The 14,832-nt window shown below is 35.7% G+C and overlaps 1 protein-coding gene across 7 annotated transcripts in view; it reads right to left on the reverse strand.

Moving 5' to 3' along the window:
• The window catches only part of BTBD10 (BTB domain containing 10), a 64,005-nt gene extending 49,459 nt beyond the window's left edge, over positions 1 to 14,546 (reverse strand). For 4 of the 7 annotated variants that reach the window (XM_081281684.1, XM_081281682.1, XM_081281679.1 and 1 more), the window contains exons 1-2: positions 14,369 to 14,546; positions 2,269 to 2,338 (exon numbers count right to left, since the gene is read on the reverse strand). The gene's annotated coding sequence lies outside the window, so the exon portion shown is untranslated. Of the gene's footprint in view, positions 1 to 2,268; positions 2,339 to 13,979; positions 14,228 to 14,368 lie in introns of those variants that run through there. The other 3 variants (XM_081281683.1, XM_081281680.1, XM_081281681.1) reach the window with 2 other exon arrangements.
• Between the last annotated feature and the right edge of the window lie 286 nt (positions 14,547 to 14,832).

Consider the following 14,832-nt stretch of genomic DNA (forward strand, 5'->3'; position numbering starts at 1 on the left):
GGAGTTAAGTTTTATATCCTATTTTAACAAAAGTCCACATTCTTCCCAATGTAACCAAGCTAAGTAAAAGAAACTCATATTTTTGTTCCTCATTACCAACAGATGTCTTTTTTAAACTAAGCCATCATGTGGCATTGTCCATCCCAATGAGACCTTGATCTATTGTCATTACACAAGAGCATTTCTATTAACATGAAATGATTGGAAAATAAATCAAGTATGGTAACTGGAGAGAAAGACCCGATGACAATAAGGGACAAAGAGTTCAGACCCAAACACTGTCATAAGCTAAACAGAAAGCCAAATATCCATTAGTGTGGGTAGTAGAGCTATGGAGAAGGTAAACCAAGACAACTGAGAGGGATAAATGTCCTAAGTTAACCTTCCTTATATAGAAAAAGAACCAAAAGGAGGAGAGAGAACCCCATAGAGTAAATGAATTACTTAAGACTGGCAGACAACAGAATGAACACATGAATGTTCATACAGTTAATTCTACCTATATAGCAAACCTTCATAGGGATCTAGATAAAAGAATACTGAAAGATCAGAAACTGAAAATCATTTGATAAGCCTCGACCCTTAGGAATGCAAGAGGGATGATACTACGCAGAAAGCCAGAAAATAGATACAATCACCATGAAAGCCTGAAACATTTCTAGAAAATATTTATAATTTCCTCATGATACTTAACCCATTTTAAATTTTCCCATGAAGTGTGACATAAATCCATAAATAGACAAGAAACTGAATACTCATTTTCAGAAGCATTAAGAACTGGAAAATTTGGAGGACTGAATACTACACAAATAATCATGAAGGACAAAAACCACCACGTAGAAACAATTTTTAAAAGAAATGGAAATCAAAGGGATGTAAAAGAACAACCTCTGCAAATGCAATCAGGTGAACTGATCATGAAAGCTTAATTCCAAAAAACAACTACTTAAATTTTTTAAAAAATTGTTTTAAAGCTATTTAGAGACATTGGCCAAACAGTGAAAGAATTTACTCCTGAAAAACTACAACTTCAAGGGACAGAATCGCAAGTTCAGTTCCAAATTTTTTTGCTGTGTTCCCTATCCCTCAAAATATGATGAAGGAGGGCTGGGGATGTGGCTCAAGCGGTAGCGCGCTCGCCTGGCATGCGTGCGGCCCGGGTTCGATCCTCAGCACCACATACAAACAAAGATGTTGTGTCCGCCAAATACTAAAAAATAAATATTAAAATTCTCTCTCTCTCACTCTTAAAAAAAATATATGATGAAGGAAACTAGTGAGTCATACAAGATCAAAGTGGTAAAGAAAACTTCAGGGCTAGAAGTACAGACAGAAATTTAAGACAGACATACTGGAAATGAAAGAACCACAGAGAGGGGAGACACAAATTCTGAGCATAAACTCCGCTTAAATCCCTAGACGACAAATGATTACACATGCATGCAGGGGAGACCTCAGGTAGCCTGCAAAAACAAAACCAGCGACCATAGATTATACCCTTGAACACTGGTGGCATGAAATCGGAATTTGATGTTTTTAACTGAGTGTATTTCCCAAACACATAAAATTCAACCATCAGAAAAGTGAAGTCCTTACTGGTATCTGAGAACAGAGATCACCACAAGCCGACAAGCTAGAAATAAGAAAAGAATTCCCAGAAATAAAGAACCAACAGAGAGGGTAAATTCCAAAATCTTGAGTAAAATCTCTGTTTAGATTCTTGGCTGACCACCAAATTACATAGGTGTTAGAGGGACTCTCCTGTCCCCAGGAGACCAAGCTAATAAGTAGCTGAAAGAAGGAAAAACTGAGCACAGATAGAACTGCTATAACTGCAAGAGAAACAAGTTTGCAATTTGAGTACAGGCAAAGATGGTTGGTTACTTCACCTATGTGAAGTTTTTGTCCTTCATGATTATCAGGATGCAAATCAGCAGTCACTAGAAAGAATTCCATATAAGAACACTACAATGCCCAGGTTTCAACAAAAAATTATGAGACATGCAAAGAAAAGAGACAGTAAAAGGTTATCAATAAAAACTGACTCCAACTAAGCCCAGATGTTGGATTTAGCAAAGACTTCAAAACACTCATTATAAATATATTTAAACATTTCATTATAATTATGTTCAAACAAATATTGAACAATTAAAGTTCTACAAGAAGAAAACAATCTTGAATAACAAAGGATCCTCAATAGAAAAGTAAAAACTGTCAAAAAATTCAGCTTTGGGGCTGGGGATGTGGCTCAAGTGGTAGCGCACTCGCCTGGCATGCGTGCGGCCCGGGTTCAATCCTCAGCACCACATTCAAACAAAGATGTTGTGTCTGCCGAAAACTAAAAAAAAATAAATATTTAAAAAATTCTCAAAAAAACAAAATTTCAGCTTTAGCTACAAAGAACAATAAAATGAAAAACTATATGGTCATAATAGCAGATAGAGAAGAAAAATGAACATTGCTGCAGAGACAGGTGGGACATCTAATGACACAATATCTAAATACTTGGAATCACTAATGAGACACACAACACAAATCAGTGAATCTTAAAAGTACTGGGTAAATGAAATAATCCAAATTTAAGATGTCTAGAAATACCACATAAAAATGACTAGTTGCCTCTGAGGAAACACTAAAAGAAAAGGGGAATTTACTTTTCATTGTTTTTCCTTTTATCCTATTCGAATTTTTTACATATTGTTTTTATGATATTGGGGGACACTGTAAGAAAATATATGGACTTGCTCTACTAAAGAAATTTCCTTCTTGTTAAATTTTACTGCTTAAGTATAGTTTTGGGGTATTATTTTTACTGCTTACATATGGTCAATATGTATGCACTGGCAAAATGTTTATTCCATGTGTTCCCCATCATATAAGATTCTGAGGACAAGAACAAAATATAACTCATGTTTATGTTCCCATAGCTTAATATAACTTGTATATAAATCTTATAAAATGTTTTAACTAAGACTAAAGAAACTGGGGAGCATTTCATGTAATATAATCCAACAATGCAGAGAAAATATAAAGTAGGAAGGTTTATAAGCAGTTTTTAGTTTCCAGTTGCTTCTCTTCAAAGAATATTATCTTAGCTGGGTGTCGTGGTACACACGACAGCTCTAGAGGCAGAGGTAGAAGGATTGCAAGTTCAAAGCTAGGCTCAGAAACTTAGCCAGGGGGCTGGGGATGTGGCTCAAGCAGTAGCGCGCTCGCCTGGCGTGCGTGCGACCCGGGTTCGATCCTCAGCACCACATACCAACAAAGATGTTGTGTCCGCCGAGAACTAAAAAAAAAAAAAAAAATGTTAAAAATTCTCTCTCTCTCTCTCTCTCTCTCTCCCCTCTCTCACTCTCTCTTTTAATAAAAAAAAAAAAGAAAAGAAAGAAACTTAGCCAGGCCTAAGCATCTTAGTGAGACTCTGTCTAAAAAGGGCTGAGGATGTGCTCAGTAGTTAAGCACCCTCAGGGTCCAATCCCTGGTACCAAAAATAAAAATAAAAAATAAAGAATATTATATAACTATACCCAAGTTTTAGTCAAGGCATAAAGCACCAATCATCTTACTCTCAAATGATCACAAATTATAATTCAATTTCTAAATTGCTCTCAGGACATATATTTATTTAAAAAGTAGGAAAAAAGGAGGGAAAGTATAACATCCCTGGAAAAATTTTTTTAAGATTACCAAATGAGCCCTAAATTTTCCCAAACTAATCCTCAAAATGCTTGGTTGCTTCACACAGAAACCCTTTCAACTGTCAAGGTTTATACTTTTCTGATCTGTTACAGTGAAAATAATACTTTTATGTAATTTGTTCAAATTTTGTTGACTTCTTAAGGTATTAATACGTTTTTTTTCTTTTCTCATCTCAAACAACCCAATAAATAAAAGAGTGGTGGTGTAGTCCAGTGGAAGAACACCTGTCTAACATGGGTGAGACCCTGGGTTTCTTTCACAGTACTGAGGGAAAAAGAAAAAATGTTTGAAGTTTGAAACTCTTTTTAAATATTAAGCATTTATGAAATACCTACATTACATGATTAGCATTTTAAACAACTAGCTACTGTTAAGAGTCCTAATTCTTAAAAACTTATTAAAAAGCTATATGATTTTTAGTAGTCTAAAAGATTTATTATCATTTTGCTTTCTGCTTATGACTCTATTTTTCCTTTTCTACTATAACCAAACAGTTTTGCCTTCAAAACCTGAAAGGCCTTAACTGAAGCAAATCACCTTGACATATTATTTAACATAGGCAAAGCTGTAAGCTGCTGAAGTGCCTAATTAAAGAGGATTACATTCAGCTCCTAAGAAGGCAACACTCTTTAAAAAGGCACATTTTTAAATGTTAAAATCCTTAAAATTTTTTTTACATGACAATTTTTTGTAAGTTATGTATTTTTTCTACATATAATCTTTACTATGCTGCTACATTTTGACCAATTTATTATTTCCCTTACTTGTATTTCTTTCAGATTTTTTGCTTAACTGTTTATCTGCCATTAACTCAACAGGCTAGAAAAAGCTCTAAATATGATTCAATTTCCAGATTGTATGCTATCCTATAGAACTCTACATGATAATGGAAATGTCCTATATCTGCATTATCCAAAAAGTAGCTCCTAGTCACATGTAGTTTAATATTATGCACACGCAATGTGTGTACTACCAGTGAAGAACTGAATTTTCAATTTTCCTTTTTAATTAATTTAAATAGCCACAAGTGGCTGGTAGCTACCATATTTATCAGCACAATTAGAAGCAGAACTTCCTTCACCAAAGTTCTTTTCCTCCAAATGTTTCATTTTAAGAAACCTAAAATTTGCTCTGAGACAAAATACTAGTTCACAATGAGATATTCTAGATATCTTTGTAACTTAGTATTCCAGGCAGTATTCCATTTTAATTAAATAAAATCATTTCCTTATATTGAAATATTCTTTAATTAAGGCTTATTAACATAACTTGCTTTAATACCACATAGCCAATTATCACACCAAATTGTCTCTCAAATTTAATACACAACCCATAAAAATGTCACACCCAGAAAATGAATTCTAAAATTTCAACTGGTTAACTATTTGAGCAGAAGATCCTTTCCTTCCTCACATCATATCCCCCACAAATTCCAAACTGCTAAAAAGTTCAAGTACAACAAAAAACCCCATAAAAAGTCAAGAAGAAAATATATAGGAAGATAAATAACTGATTCTCAGAATAGAGAAAGAATTGCTAAGCCAAAAATAAAAATAAAAACACCTTCAAGCCAAAGACTGAAATGGAAATGTGCAATCAATCATTTTATGCTATCATTTTCAATAAAGATGAGGGAAAACATCAGGGATTAGGATCAGAACTACAGAATAGCTTTCAAAAAGTATCAGATTATATCACATAAGAATTTAAAAGCAAAAGATGACAAACTAGAGAAACGTTTATAAATCTATACTTTAAAATCTGAATACTGTAAAGGAAAAATGGACAAAGTTTCATGAACTTGCAATTTACAAATACTAATGATTAAAAAGAAGAAATAGGGCTGGAGATATAGCTCAGCTGGCAGAGTGCTTGCCTTGCATGCACAAGGCCCTGGATTCAATCACCAGCACCACAAAAAAAAAAAAAAAAAGAAAAGAAAGATTTCAACTCATTCATAATATAAGAAAACCAAGTTAAATCAGATGTTTAACCAATCAAAGTTTTGTTTTAATGATAACTAGGCAAGGGCTAATGTATTGGGGAAACTGTCACTCAAGTTCATGGGAGTATAAATTGATTTTTTTTTAATTTTTTTTTTAATATTTATTTTTTAGTTCTCGGCGGACACAACATCTTTGTTGGTATGTGGTGCTGAGGATCGAACCCGGGCCGCACGCATGCCAGGCAAGCGTGCTACCGCTTGAGCCACATCCCCAGCCCTGATTTTAAAAGTATATACCTTGACACCAGAACTCCTACTTTTAAATTTTTAACCTAAGAAATACATTTATCAAAGAATTTATGATAGAAGAGGGTAAGGGAGACTAATTTCCAAAAGCAGGGAACTAATTACAATACAGTACATTCTCATAGTGTTGAAGAATATAACATGGAAAATTATTACCAATAAATGCTTAAGAGCATAGGTTATACAATAAATAAATTGACATGTTTAATAAAATGTTAACTTTTAAATATAGTTATGTGTTTCTTTGAAAGTAACTGTCATTGACTTGGATTATCATGCCATTTTCTTCTTTGCCCTTTGCTGAATGTTCCAAATTGCATCTAATACACCTTACTTAGATTGATAATCAAAAAGAAATCACTCCAAAGAAATGTAATTTCATAAGATGTTTTACAAGGTACTCATCATAAAAAAATTTCACGGTTAACAAATGTTTAAAGCTACTGTTAAATGTTACCATAATATTATTCACTATGGAAGCAAAGATGATTAGCAATGCCACAGCATTTTTCTTCTAAAATATGGCAACTGTTCTCTTTCTTAATGTTGTGAGCTTGACTGACACAAAGAGTTGCATATATTTGCAAATAATTCATATGTACTATCAGACCAGTATTATGTATATAGTATATACACACAAAAATGGAAATGAAAAAAAGAGAAATAAAAACTAAAGATTAAGTTCTATTGTTTTATTCACACTATAGCATAATGAACAAGTTTTTCATAACACCCCTAGAGAGAAGTGCATGCAACCCACTAGAGAAAGCAATGGAATAAAACACTGAGAAGACTTGTAGATCTCTATTCTAGTCTCAACCTTCCTAATAACAGTATTTATTACCTACAACCTTTTTATCAAAATCAGTTAAAAGGGCTTGACCTATGTTTCACTTTTCTCTTCCAAAAATGGAGAGCATTAATGATTTTAAAGTACTTTCAGTATTAATATTCCCACTAGTCTCTAATAACTAAATATTCCCCTTTATAGGAAACACTTAAGCAATTTGGAAAATTCAACAATAAGGAAACAAGAACGTCTCAGTTAACAATTTAAGGGAATTTCATAATTTTTTAAAGAAAACTACATGGGTTGGGGGTATATATAGCACAAGTGGTAGAGCAATTGCCTAGCATGTGGAAGGCCCTGGGTTTGATCCCTGTCACTGCAAAATAAACAATAAAAAATCCTCTAAATGAATAAATGAAGAGCTGAAAGGAGCAGATTGCATTGCTTGCTTTCCAGATGTGAGAAAAATAAAATTCAAGCCCAGAGTGTATAAAACAAACTGCCCAAAATGAAATAATTACCTTTAAAATAATGCAGCACTTTGTGTATCCCTCTAAAAACAAGAAAATCATAAAAATGTTTGTTGCACAATTTTGTAGCTGAGATTCTTTCTTAGGTAACTGAGCTTTAATTTTTTTTTTTAAGAGAGAGAGAGAGAGAATTTTTTTTTAATATTTATTTTTTAGTTTTCGGCGGACACAACATCTTTGTTTGAATGTGGGGCTGAGGATTGAACCTGGGCGGCACACATGCCAGGTGAGCGCGCTACCACCGCTTGAGCCACATCCCCAGCCCTAAAATTTATTTTTAAGCTGACATTTAATGTAGTTAAACCAGAAAACTCACGATAACTTTTTACTCATTTGCTATAAGCAATAATAATCAAAGATCTTAAGGGAAATAATGCAAATTAAAAATGATAAAATGTTTTTACTTTTTAGAAATAGATAATAGTATTACAATAGATGATTTCTTTTTAATGCCATATCGTCTCTCTCTCTTCAATCTATTTTCTCTTTCCTTGGTCCATTTTTCCACCTGGCATTCAAATTAGGTACAATACTAAATTATCAGTCAGTGAACACCAATGTACAAAGTAAGAAAAAGAGCTTCCCATTGTTCAATGCTTATTAAAATAAAGAGAAAATAAAAATCTTTTAATTTCCAGTGGAAGAATCATACTGGCAATGCTGTAAATAATCATTTGAACATTTCCTCTCCAAATGAGACAGGCAAATGTGAATAATTTGTAAATTGATAGATGTGTTTCAAGATCACTAAGGGCAGAAAGGGTGGGAAAAAGGAGGCAATAATGCCAGGATATTATTTTCTGGGCATAAACACAAAGCAAAATGCTAACAACTTAAATTCATACATCATTTTATTATTTACATAGAATTTTATATGCTTTATTTCATTTCATCCTTAAATTCCTGGCAATTATGTTCTATGTTGTGTTAGAGGAAACAAAAGGGTCAGAGAGGCTAAGTAACTTTTAGGTCATAGAGCTAACAATTGTCTTTAAACTCAGACCAAAATGATCCCGAACAAGGTATTCCAAGCAGAAAAATATGATTGCAACTTAAAATGACCTCAGAAAAGTATTATTCATAGTTTGTAATCAAGTAGAACTTCAATCAGTGAGTATCATAATAGACTCATCCCAGCTAAACACTAAATATTAACTTCAGTTTGTGACCAAAAATTCTAATAGATTACTCATTTAAACTACAAAAATGAAAATAAGTGCTCAACTATCTGTATTCTCTGTTCCACATTCACGGATTCAACCAAGAATCACATACTAGATTGTTTTGGATCATTATTCCCAAAACAATACAGTACAGCAACTATTTGTACAGCATTTATATTATATTAATTATTATGAGTAATCTAGAGACAATTTAAAGAACATGGGAGAATTTACTATAGTATGTTATATGCAAATACTATTCCATTTTATAAAAGGAACTTGACCATATGAGGATTTTATATGAGGGAGGGAGAACAGGGTCCAAAGCACCAATCCTCAGATAACCAGGGATGATTATGCCATATAATGAGAGACCTTATACCTTTAACTAAATAATATAATTAAACTACTAATCAGGTGAAGAAAGATATTTTATCAGCAAAGATATCTTACAACCCAGAAATCTATGACAAAAGGTTTCATATTTAGTGTAAAATCCTTCCTCTTTATGTTCTATTTCAAATACAGGCTAAATATCTTTTATCCAAAATGCTTGCAAACAGATATGTTTCAGATTTGAGTTTTTCAGATTTTGAAATATTTGTACTGACTCTGTTAAGCATCCATAATCCAAAAATCTGAAGTACAAAATGCTGTGAAAATTGTACTCAATTTATTATATTCCCATTCCCTATATTTAACATTTATCAACCTCTTCATCCTCTCCCAGTGAGCATCTCTTTGAATTCTAATTGTTCACCTTCCATCTCTAAGTTCTTCTTTACTACCTTCTTAGTAAGGTAGGTGTCAGTTTCAAGGATCCCCAAACAAACCCCAGTAGGCCATATTAAGGGAAATGAACCCTGTACTTGTAGCCTGAACCCTAGTAAAGATTTTAACAAAGAGATTTTTAAAAATTTGAATATAGATTGAGTACCTCTTCCCGGGAAATGCTTGCAACCAGAATTGTTAAAGATTTTAAATTTGGGGGGAAGGGGGCTAATTTTGGAATCTGTGTGTGTGTGGGGGGGTATGTACGTACATACATACATATATACACATACACACACACACACACACACACACACACACACACATAATATGCAATATCTTGGGACTATCCAAGTCTAAACACAAAATACATAAACACCTTATATATGGGCTGAAGGTAATTTTATACAATATTTTAATATTTCATGCAATATTTAATATTTCATGCATAAAATATTTTATGCATGAAACAAAATCTGTTTACATTTAACAATCAGACTTGTGGCATCACGTTACTGCTCAAAGCATTTAGATTTTGGAGATGTAGGACTCTGGATTTTCAGATTAGGGATGCTCAATTGAAATTCTTCCTCTATTAATAAACATCTGCAACTACCTCTTCCTCCCACCCCTTAGTTTTAGTGCAGGACCAAAGAAACTAAATAAAGAAGTTAGATAAAAAAATATATATAAGAGAAACTAATGGCCAAAAAAGTTTCTTATTCCTTCAACTATAAATTAAATTTACTCAGAATCATAGGTATTCCATTTCCTCCTCCCTCACAGAGGTCCACTCTGCTCAGATGAACCTACCATACACATGAACAGAAAATGTATATCCTAAAAATTGGGAGTTTCAAAACGAACCAGAGGGCACCTTTCTCCTAGCTTCTTCAAATGCTCATTTGGGAAAGAATTTCAGAGGCTTTTTGGAGCACAGAGGGGAGGGGGACAGGACTATTTCCAAGAGAAAATTTCCTACTTTATGATTCACAGTAGAAACATGGGGAAAGGAAAACAACGCTCCCTCCAACAAGCACAATTTTCACAAAAAAAAAAAAAAAACTCAGAAATGGTAAAACTCTCAGACAATAACACCTCACAAACATAATAAATATCTCCTACTCTTTCGAATTCTATTCCAGATAGACAGAGATTGGAGCTTGATGTGTGAAGACAGGACTAAATCGAAGAAAATCAAGTCTGCAAACTCCCTAAGCAGTTCTGATTAAAAACCAAATTCCATGTAGTCTTTGCATAAGTTATTATAAATTTAGTTGTAAAAAGTAGTACTCTTTGTAAAACTGAATAGAAAAAAAAGGGTTCTTAACCATTTTGTCTTCATTTTCAAAACTCTGTCCCCTCACTTAGCTTTCTCTTACCTTACTCTCCAGTGAGGACTCTCACTTTGCCCTCCAAATATCTAAGATCCTTAGACCTGACATCTAAAGCTCCCACTCCCCACTACCCAACTAGGTATGAATCAGATTAAAGTACTTCTCATTAATGGGTAAATGAGTTTTAATCCACAAGGTTACTAAGCTCTACAATGCATAAGGCACAAAATAATCAAAGTACCTATTCTTATAAGAAAAACTAATTAATCAAAATCAATCTTGCAATGGACAATGTATGAAAGAGACATAAGAGTGCCTGCTTTACAACACACTTTCCTCATCCCATTTGAAAACGCCCCCTCCCCATCTGCCAGGGGATCAATATTTTTTCCAGTAAAAGTGAATGTCTTGGGCTGGGGTTGTGGCTCAGCGGTAGAGCTCTCACCTAGCATGTGCAAGGCCCTGGGTTCGATCCTCAGCACCACGTAAAAATAAATAAAATAAAGGTATTGTGTTCAACTACAACTAAAAAGCAAATATTAAAAACAAAAGAATAAGAAAATTTTTTAAAAAAGTGAATGTCTAGGAAAGCAACATAGAATGGCACAGCCAATAATAAACATTCAAATTCTGAAATGGACTATAGAAAGACTCCAAGATTTAAATTTAAACATTAGTTGCAAGTACATAAAAGAGTTCTTAAATCAACCAATTTCCTTACAAGATACCTATATTTAAACTTTGCTCAGAACTCTGAATAATAATAATTATATTAATAAAAATATTATTATTTCTTTTTGGCACTGGGGATTAAACTCAGGGGCACTTAACCACTAAGCCATGTCCCCAGCCCTTTTTATTTTGAGACAGGTTCTTAAGTTGCTTGGGGCCTTGCTAAATTGCTGAGGCTATAGCCTCAAACTTATAATCCTCCTGCCTCAGCCTCCCAAATCACTGGAATTACAAGTGTGTGCCACCATGCATAGCTAGAACCCGGAAAAGCCATAAATACTGACAGCCTTTCCTTTAGTTATTTCTACAGTTAAAATGTTAATATAGTAGTACCTCCTTACACTCGAAGTATAGTTCCATGTTCCCCAGTGGATGTCTGAAACTACATATTGTACAGAATAAACCCTATATATAACTACATTTTTTCCTATACATACATAATATGATAAAGTTTAATTTATAAATTAAACACAATGAGAGATTAAGAACAATAGTAAACTGAGCATGGTGGCTCACACCTATAATTTCAGTGGTTTGGGAGATTGAGGCAGGAGAATTGCAAGTTCAAAGCCAGTCTCTGCAACTTAATAAGGCCCTAAGCAACTCAAAGAGACTCTGTCTCAAAAAATAAAAAGGGCTGGGGATGTGGCTTGGTGGCTAAGAAAGAGAGAGAGAGAACAATAAAACAGGAAAACTATAACAATATACTGTAATAAAAGTTACAGGAACACAGTCTCTCTCAAAATGTGTAGATCTTAGCAACCTCAGCATACAATTTTTTCTCTTAAGTCAAGAACTTTCACTTTTTTTTTTTTAACTTAAAAAAGCCCTAAAGGGCTTCTTGTTGGCACATTTGATTGCCAACATCATTACCCCTGGGTTTAATAAAAGAAAAAGGAAAAAAAAACTATCTACTGGTTTCAATTAGACTTGACATGTTCCCTCCCTAAGTCCTCCTAAAGACTGAAATTTTAAAGCGTGAACTACTTGCTTTAAACCTCTTTTTTTTCAGTTATAAAATACATTAATTCTGACCTATAAAACAGCTCCTAGAGAACAGAATACAACTATAAACAAGTGTGGGTTTGATTTGGCCACATGCAGTTATTTTCAATTGTTTTAATTAGCCGTCAATATTTTTAACAATCAAGAGACTGGGCTGGGGATGTGCCTGCGGCCTGGGTTCGATCCTCAGCACCACATATACACAAAGATGTTGTGTTCCGTGAAAACTAAAAAAATAAATATTAAAAAAAATTCTCTCTCTCTCTCTTTAAAAAAAAAATCAAGAGACTGCATGTAAAAATTGAGTTTTCCTGTATTCTCTTGAGAAGGCTTAAGACTGGGCCCATATTCACATACAGAACTAATCAAGTGGACCTGAAAACTTGACGTCCCTCCTAGACAAGGCATAAACTCTCCAATGGACTTCACATTTTTATTACATAACTATTACCAGAAGACATGTGAGTTTGTTACCCATAATCTCTTTTGAAAAGTGCATATATTCTGGTTTGCTTCCAAACTTCAAAGTATCCTAAATGTAAAAAAATCACAAAGCAAACCACTGTTGTTTATAATTTCATGGTTAATAACTTAAAATTTTCACACAGCTTAGAAGAAAGGATGAGATAGAACAAAATTCAAACTGGTAGAAGAATAACATACAGCAGGTTAAAAGCCCATCTGAAAGCATTTTGGGGAATGAGGGAAAAAATGATATAAGAACTCAAAAACACTATTGAAACACTAGAAGACCTTCCTGATTGAACAATGTTCCTTACCACACTCCGTACTTCAGTATCTCCTTTCTCTCTCCTTATGCACAATAGCAGCTATTAAGTCATAAACTCTTGAAAAATATTAGAAAAATTTCTGAAACACATTGGCACCTTCAAAAATAACTCCTCAAACACTTTTTTTTTTACCAGTTTCAATTCATCATCAAATTCTTTCCCAAGTATTTTTTATTGCTTTCTGCTTTATATTCAAATGATAACCACAGTCTCGTTCTTTCCGTTGGTCCTGGATGGGCTCTCCAATATGAAAACTTGGCCCTTGTGCTTTCCATTCTTTGTCATATCTTTTACTACAATTTCTAGTCTCTTTCATTCTAAATTTATCCCTCAACTCTTCTCTAAAAAAAATGTTATCATATTTGCATAGTCGGGGTAGGGGAAGAGGTGAGCGGGTCGGGAGTGGGAAGCAACGTCCAAATAAAATCAATAAACATTGTGCCGCCTTATTCAGATTGTTAATTTAAATAAAAATCATGAAAACTCCTGAAGTCAAAATATATTTGTAAAATAAATTAATTTGCTAAGGGCGCAAAGTAGCAAGCGAATGAAACTCTTAACATGTCTGGACTAGTGACTTTTCATCATGGACTCCAAATAAGAGAAAAGAGAAGTGGGAAATTTGTTCGGTCCAGGGATAGTCACATTGGCCCAGTCACACTAACAAAATACCAAGGGAGGTCTTCCCTCCCTCAACCCTATTCCCAATTACAAGGCGTGTTAGGGCACTTGCATCTGAAGGAAGGAAAGAAGGAATCAGAACCTTTTTCTATGCAAGTTTTGAAAAAAGCAAAGCTTTACCATACACAATACTGTCACAGCATAAAAACATTATTGGGGTCTCACCCTTCTTCACCTGAAGGGAGACCGCCCACCATCTTATCCCCTAAAAGGGAGACAGACAACTCACCACCCTATTGTGATGCGCCCTCCTCAGGATGTCGCTGCCTTAAGCCCAGAGATGACAGGAAAGGGGCGGGGCACCGGGTTACTCTGCCCTGGGAAGGAGGGATGATTCCTTCATCCCTGGGGGAAAGGCCTCTGGACTGCCAACCAAACAGCAGCACCCCCGGAAACCCAAGTCCCAACTCTGCCCCTCGGAGCTGGGTGCCGGTGGCCCGAGTCCAGAACGCCACCCACGCTCCCCTCTCCGTGTCCCGCCGCCCAGACCACTGCCACAGCAGCCCGGCTCTCCAGCCCAGATTTCGCCCTCCGCCCCTTTCCTCCTACGCCCCCGCCAAGCCCAGCCTCCCACGCCGCCCCCACTGCGCTCCACAGCTATGCCCATTCACCCCGAACCTGTAGGCCCAGTCGAGCGTCCACGGAGGATCAAGGCGAAGGCCGAGGTCGGCGACGCCTCCGCTTCCTCCTCAACCGGATCCCTCCAGAGCTGGCTGTGAGGCGGCCACTCTGGCGGCTGCGCCTACCAGAGCCGCCGGGCAGGTTGCAGGCCGGCTCCTCAGCCGCTTCTCGCGAGAGCCCGAAATCTGAAGAGGCGAGGCTAGCCGCGATCTCGCGAGAACAATGACTCTCCGCCCAGGGTGGGCGGGACGCCGTGTGCGAGCGCAATTGACTGAGCTGCACCCTCCTACGGGACGCTTACCCTGGGGGCTGACGGGGCTGGGGGAAAGGCACAGTGAGTGCGACCCTTCACAGACGTCAGCTCGGGTTCACCCGCGAGCACTTACCCCAGACCTTTGAATCCATATTTTCCCCTTGACTGCGTGTCACCGTTAGAAAAAGCGGACAGCATCTCCAGTCCA

Source organism: Spermophilus citellus (genome assembly GCF_964194105.1).
Source record: "Spermophilus citellus genome assembly, chromosome: 2".
Lineage (NCBI taxonomy): Eukaryota > Metazoa > Chordata > Mammalia > Rodentia > Sciuridae > Spermophilus > Spermophilus citellus.